The sequence below is a fragment of the Asparagus officinalis genome, unplaced genomic scaffold (genome assembly GCF_001876935.1).
Source record: "Asparagus officinalis unplaced genomic scaffold, Aspof.V1 AsparagusV1_Un1588, whole genome shotgun sequence".
NCBI lineage: Eukaryota > Viridiplantae > Streptophyta > Magnoliopsida > Asparagales > Asparagaceae > Asparagus > Asparagus officinalis.
Genome location: NW_017973847.1, coordinates 1 through 7522, shown reverse-complemented (window position 1 = coordinate 7522; position 7522 = coordinate 1). Strand labels below are relative to the sequence as shown.

The 7522-nt window shown below is 48.8% G+C and overlaps 1 long non-coding RNA gene across 1 annotated transcript; it reads right to left on the bottom strand.

The window, feature by feature from the left end:
- Positions 1-2232: 2232 nt before the first annotated feature.
- On the bottom strand, positions 2233-2555 carry LOC109828463. The gene is made up of 3 exons (XR_002243691.1): positions 2517-2555; positions 2378-2449; positions 2233-2305 (listed from the first exon to the last, which is right to left on the bottom strand). It is a non-coding gene; the product is annotated as an uncharacterized LOC109828463 (long non-coding RNA).
- Positions 2556-7522: the final 4967 nt, after the last annotated feature.

Genomic DNA, 7522 nt, shown 5'->3' with positions numbered 1-7522 from the left:
CCAAAAATCCCATAAATCTGTCATTCGGAAGAGATACAGAGAAAACACAAAAGAAGCAAATGCGGATTTTCTATTAATAAATCAAGTCAAAAGCATACAACAAAAGCTCGTTAGTCCGAAGGCAACCGACGGCTAAGAATATGAGACTCTAAACCAGAGAGCCTGTCCATATAGTCCTGCTCGAACTCCGCCTGCAGGCTAGCTCGGATCTTCGGAACAGCTCAAAATCTCCGCAGCTTCACTCTTCAATTTCATCAGTTCCTCCTGAGTAGATCCGAGCTCCTCAAGTACCTGGTCACGAGAACGCTCTAGTCCAATCAGGTCATCTGCGATAAGAACGGCGTATTCCTCGGCGCGCTTCAAGGCCTCCTTCAACCTAGTCGCTTCCTCGCGATTCGAGTCCAAGGAGCGGAGTAACTCAGCTTTCTCCCTATCCTTCCTCGCCATGTTAGCCATTAGATGCGCAATGGAGCTCTCACGTGACTGAAGCTCACGCCCGATGGAAGATCTCAGGTCACGCCACTGCGCCATCCTATGCTCCAACTCAGAGGACACGAAAGAAGAAGCCCCGGTAACCTCCAGTTCCTTCAACTCTCGTATCTCTGACTCCAGGGCGGCGAAATCAGCAACAAAGGAATCAGCCAGTTCCGGGTATCCTTCTTCCCTCATCATCGTCATGTGGCGAGAGAAGGAACGCCGGAACTGATCAAAGCCGCCTCCTCGGTGAAGAAGCTTCTCAACATAGAAGCTCAGTGGATTATCGAATATGAAAAGGAAAGTCAAAAGGCAAGTTCTGAACATACCGACACCAACAGACGTCCCCTCGGGTTGAGGTTCGACAGGCTCTGGGACAGCAGCAGAAGAGGGTACGTCAGCACCTGCAGGCGGATTGCCCACACCACTCGGCAAAGGCGGGGAGGCACCATTACTATGAAGGCTTTCAGGCCCGGGAACTGTAGCAGTATCAGGCTCAACGCCTGGTCCTACAGTGACACTCCTATGTTAGCCAAATGGAAATTTGGATAAGCAAGGAGAATTGGGACAAGAAGATCGTGTGTATACCTGCAACTTCCCTATCCTCAGATGCAGCCGGAATGCCAAGAGTCATAAGAGTATCGGCCCAAGTGGCTGGTCCTATGATGGCACTCTCTTATTAGTCAAAATGAAAATTTAGACGAATAAGGAGGATTGGGATAGTACAGTCATCTGCATACCTGCAGATCCATCATCCGTAGGCATTTGAGGGATGCCAGGAGTCATATGAGAATCAGTCCTAGTGGCTGGTCCTATGATTGCACTCACATATTAGTCAAAAGACAGATGAACATAAGAAAAGTACAATATCCCTGAATCGTATGCATACCTGTAAGCCCGTCACTCTGAGGCAAACTGGATATGCCAGGGATAGATATCGGGCTAACTCCAATGGTTGACGCTACGATAATCAATCATTCATTAGTCAAATAAAAGATCGGGCAAGAGGAGGAGAATCAGATATGTACCAGTAGACGAATCATTCCCAAAGAATGGTCTCTCGGTCCCTCTGGAAGTTTGCTCAGCCAGCATGTCAGCTAATAAGCCGGCATCCGGCTTCGAGAAGCTTGGCCCCTCCATCGCAACATCTGCAGGGTAACCTGAATGTTGAAAGAGGAGGAAAGCTCGAGAAGCCATCGCAACATCTGCAGGGTAACCCAAATGTTGAAGGATGAGGAAAGCTCAAACGAGAAATCTTCCTTCACCTTACATAAGGAAAATGACATTGGATGCGGATATACCTGAATAAGGGATTGTGGGCTCAACATTATTTATCTGCTCAAGATCGATGTTAAGGTCGATGCCCAAAGACCCATCGTGAAAAGCGTCGCACATTTGTTGCACAAAGCAATCCATGTTGTCAACGCCGGGGGACGCCGAACCCGGTGGGAGTTCGCCCTCTTCGAAGAAACCTGGAGCACAAAACATGGTCACAAATCCCCAAAAGGTAAACAACCTTGAAGCAAGAGCAATTGAATGTTACCTCCCCCTCCATCGGCGGTGCTCCCTAAGTCCACTCCATAGGGACGCTGACCGTCATGGGGCTTATGGGCGGTCTTCTTCCTCTTCGGGGCACCAACCCTCCGAGGGCCAACGGGTCGAACATGCGCAGGCCTATCACACGTTTCAACGTGTGTAGGAGCTGGTGGCTCATGATCATGAAAATTTAGACGAATAAGAAGAATTGGGATCTGCATACCTGTAGATCCATTATCCGCGGGCATTTGAGGGATGTCAGGAGTCATATGAGAATCAGTCCTAGCGGCTGGTCCTATGATTGCACTCATTAGTCAAAAGACAGATAAACATAGGAAAGTACAATATCCCTGAATCGTATACATACCTGCAAGCCCGTCGCTCTGAGGCAAACTGGATATGCCAGGGATAGATACCGGGCTAACTCCAATGGTAGACGCTGCGATAATCAATCATTCATTAGTCATATGAAATATCGGGCAAGAGGGAGAAAATCAGATATATACCGGTAGATGAATCGTTCCCGAAGAATGGTCTCTCGGTCCCTCTGGAAGTCTGCTCAGCCAGCATGTCAGCTAATAAGCCGGCATCCGGCTTCGAGAAGCTTGGCCCCTCCATCGCAACATCTGCAGGGTAACCCAAATGTTGAAGGATGAGGAAAGCTCAAACGAGAAATCTTCCTTCACCTTACATAAGGAAAATGACATTGGATGCGGATATACCTGAATAAGGGATTGTGGGCTCAACATTATTTATCTGCTCAAGATCGATGTTAAGGTCGATGCCCAAAGACCCATCGTGAAAAGCGTCGCACATTTGTTGCACAAAGCAATCCATATTGTCAACACCAGGGGACGCCGAACCCGGTGGAAGTTCGCCCTCTTCGAAGAAACCTGGAGCACAAAACATGGTCACAAATCCCCAAAAGGTAAACAACCTTGAAGCAAGAGCAATTGAATGTTACCTCCCCCTCCATCAGCGGTGCTCCCTAAGTCCACTCCATAGGGACGCTGACCGTCATGGGGCTTATGGGCGGTCTTCTTCCTCTTCGGAGCACCCACCCTCCGAGGGCCAACGGGTTGAACATGCGCAGGCCTATCACACGTTTCAACGTGTGTAGGAGCTGAGGGCTCATGATCACCGGCTGTCCTACCTAAAATGACAATAGCCATTTCAATGAAAAAGAGCTGTCATTTATGGAAAAGGAAAATTAAAAGAGACAGGACAAACCGGTATCGAGATCCCCTCTGCCGGTATCTGCATCCACACACTCTTCCTCGGAGGTCTCATCATCATCATCCGTAGGGAGGAGCTCTTCTTCGTCTGTGAGAAGAGATTTGGCATGCCCTTTTTTCCGCTTCCGAGCAAGCTCAGCCTTGCGAATCGCCACCATAGCAGCCCGGACTGCATACTCGGACTGCAACTCTGAGAGGCTCTTCACGCTGATGGACTCATAGGCAGAAAGCAACCACTTGCAGCTGAGGAAAGTGATCAGTGGCTTACGCCTATACGAAGGAAGAGCAAAGCGAGCTCCAGTACATCCCACCATCGTCCATAGCCACGCTCGTACGCCATCAATCAATCCTCCCTCAACCTGAAGGCTACGGCTCGGATTCCCAACATACAGTTGGTCGTAACCGAACTGGCGAGCAAAGCGGCAAGGGAGATAAGGCTCTATGTAGCACTGGTTCTTCACCCGGAGGACAAGATATCCAACACGGATGTTCACTAGCCACCGGAAACAACCAGCATCGAGAATAGTCCGATCGCTTCTGGGTTTCTCCTCATCAACCAGCGCGTCGCCATAGCGACCTGAAAAATGAGGGAAACACTTAAAGAATTCCCAACTCTTGCGGACTCGAAGCTCTTGCTGCACATCACTAAACTTGTTCCCGAGCCATCTGCTCTTCTCCAACAGCTGTATGAAGGGGACGGGGATGTCAACAACACTGGGCGCTGACATCAAGTCAGGACGGTGAAGAACGAACCACGCCATCAGATATGCATAAGGGAGCTCAACCTTCGGACAAACAAGCTCAGCTGATGGTGCAGAGCCCATATGTGTGAAACTACTGACCAGACCCCTGAGCCCGCAATGGATGCTAGCAACCATTGCTGGGAGCAGGGAAAGCTCTCTCCCGTAGGCTAGCTGAACTGCAGGGAAGAGCACCTCGATGGGTAGAGCGTCTGAAGACTGATGCGGGACGACACACTTCTTCAACCAGAGGGCGAGATAGCCTGCTAATAGAGTCCGGGGCCCAATGGACTTCTGTGCACGGCGGAGAAAAGAGCGAAACTTGGTCCCCGCGGGAAAAGTTCCCTCAGCACTGGCAATAGTGTAAGATTGAGCCTCAGTCTTCTCCAGCAACTCATTAACCGCAGAAGGGGGCAATATATCTAACTCATGAACGGACTCGTCGGAGTTACCCTCCAAGTTCTGGAACAAATAGCAGGCAAACTGTTTCAAACTGACCTGCCTCTTCCTCTTCGCTTGAGGAGAAGTCTGAACCAAGGAGGTGTGATAATGACAGGTAAGATCCCAGAGAGTGTCATACATGTCGGGAGTATCTTTCTTCATACACTCCAGCTGTTGGTTCGAGGGGAAATACTCCTGATACGGACAATCTCCCATCGGAAGACCCGAAACATAATGCATCTCATGCAAAGCTAGCCCTAGCTCACCACCACTGGTCAGAAAAGTGTTGCTGTCAGGCATGTAGGTCTCCAGCAAAGCCAAGAAATGGCGACAGCTGACTGGGATTCCGTACATAGTAGCTCGTATGGGCGCGTACAACCCACTGCTCTTCAGATCCCTCTCCCAGCGCGCCAAGACGAAATCAGTCATGCGAGCCCACCACCCTTTGGCTAGTGAGGAAGCCCAGCCATAGCATCTGTATTCTGGTGGAGGTAACCGTCTCCCCAAAAGAGCTAGACGATTACTCACAGTAGAGGCAGCTGCTGACACCTCGCCTGGGGGTGCAGTGTCAAGACCCATAATCCCGGGTCGAAGACCACGAACGTCATGATACCCGTTGGAGCCGGGGGTTTTGTGGTGAGTGACATATCCGCACTGAACCCGCTCAGCATCTTCAGTAAGAGGCCAAGACATCTGCCTGTCCACGGCCTGCCCCTTCAAGTGACTGAAGGAATATTGGCGTGGAATCGAAGGGATGTACAAACAAGCTCCACCATCAAAAGTCAGCCAGTGCTCCTCTTCAAGAGTCAATATAGCGGGGTCCTCAACATGATCCCCGAACAAGAAGCTCGGCTTCTGTAAAGCCTGAGTGGAAGTAGAATCAGCGGTAAAGGTGGCGTCTGTGATAAGCTGGCGCAAGCAGTGGCGCCCTCCTTCCCGTATTAAGCGACAAGATTCATCTGAGCGACCTCTATCGAATCGAGGAAGTGGGCTAACAGCCTGTCTAAGGGAAGCCGAAGAGAAGACCCCCCGACTACAACCGGTGTTGGCGTGAGGAGGAAGACTACCCGAGGGGAATTCCACTGCAATAACGCACAAGGGTGGAGTCAGAAAATTCATAAGAAAAATGATAGACTCATTCACGGAATAATTGGAGAGACGATTTTGAGCGTCCTACACCGGAAGAACGGTATGCATCATCACGTGAATAACGTGGTGACATACACCGACCTATAAGGCGTAGGACGACACAAAATCGCCCCAATATACCGAAGACTTGAATTGGCTAAGCAAAACAAGTCTGAAACCTTACCCTCCGCGAGAGAGGTATCGGTTCTTCCTTCATGACCCGCAAAGAGGTCAATCAGGGATGCAAAAAGAAAAATCGGCATAAATTCTCACCCCCGAAGAATGAGGCCGCGGAAGAGGATGTCGTAGGAACCTCCTCCTCACTATGCTGTGAACGAGAACGACTCCTCCGGGGACGAGATCGACGCGGAGACATTGCCAATCTGCAACGAAAAGCAACAAGTCAGGTACAATCTAAAATATGAATACACGAAATTTAAAAGGGAAATTGAGAACTTTAATTAAAATCCTATACATAAATAGGATTTCATAATTGAAGTCTAGTTAAACCTACAAATTTCGTGCATGCGAAACAATGATTGTCATTTTCGCGGTGAATTTTGGTGAAATACCCAAAATACCCTCCGTGTTCAAGGCCAAAATTCAGGTCAAGGACACACCCGGTTCGGGTCATGATCGTCATATCCGATCATTTAGCACCCCCGGTACCCCACCATTTTGGTTAAATTTTGCAAATAAACCCTTTTTGCAGAATTTAGCCAATCTTGCATAAAAGCCCCTCTACAAATTTTGCATTTGGTCTCCACATGCATTTATCAAAATTTGATCAGGGGCTTGGGGTTTAGACCCCTTGGATTTCAGCCTCAATTTCACAGCCTTTTTTGCAAATAAGCCCCTCCAAAACGTTTAGGGGCTGTTTTGCAAATAAACCCCTCAAACAACTCCTTAATCCTATTGCATAAAGCACCCCCCACATCCCTTCACCAAGTGGACATAAACTCAATACCCAAATTTCAGTCCCACTTTTGCAAATAAAACCCCACGAATTTCAGCCCCTATTTTGCAAATAAGCCCCCCAAAATTCGGCCATGTCACCTTTTTTTGCACAAAACACCCCAATGTATGGTGCATACACAACCCCTAGCCTACTACAAGCCTAAAAATGCAACCTTTACAAGAAAATAAAAGGATTGTGAAAGGAAGCTTACCAAATCAAAGGAGATTTTCTTTGAGCTTGAAGATGGAGGAGGGAACCCTATTTGGGGAATGCAAGCTTTCGGCCAATGGGTATCCGCTAAAATCCAAACTTGCTTAAAGATTGATGGATCCTTGAGAACAAATCAATGGAGGAAAGAAGCTTGGGGAAGAAGAACACACAAAACCGAAATGGGGGGGGGAAGAGTTCGGTTTTGGGAGCTAAGTAAGAGGAGGAATCTTCTTTGAAATTTTGAAAAGAGGGGGGAAAACAAAAGGGGTAATAGAACCAAAACAAGGGAAAGTGGTGTCTCGGCCAAGGGCGAGACACCCCCGGGTGTTTTGAGTCCTGTTTCGCCCCCATATGCCTGTTTTAAACCCGGATACGCCCGTTTTCGTCGATTATTGGATGTTTTAATGAAAATCAACGCCAATCAACATTCGACGCACAAAACCCTAAGGGTCAACGCCGGTCAACGCGTAACCCTAGGTCAACGCCAGTCAACGCGTTGCGACAAAAGTCAACGTTCGAGGATGAAAATCCACACCAATCAACGTTCGACGATTCAAAACCCTAAGGGTCAACGCCGGTCAACGCGTAACCCTAGGTCAACGCCAGTCAACGCGTCGCGACAACAATCAGCGTTCGACGATTCAAAACCCTAAGGGTCAACGCCGGTCAACGCGTAACCCTAGGTCAACGCCAGTCAACGCGTTGTGACAAAAGTCAATGTTCGAGGATGAAAAATCCACACCAATCAACGTTCGACGATTCAAAACCCTAAGGGTCAACGCCGATCAACGCGTAACCCT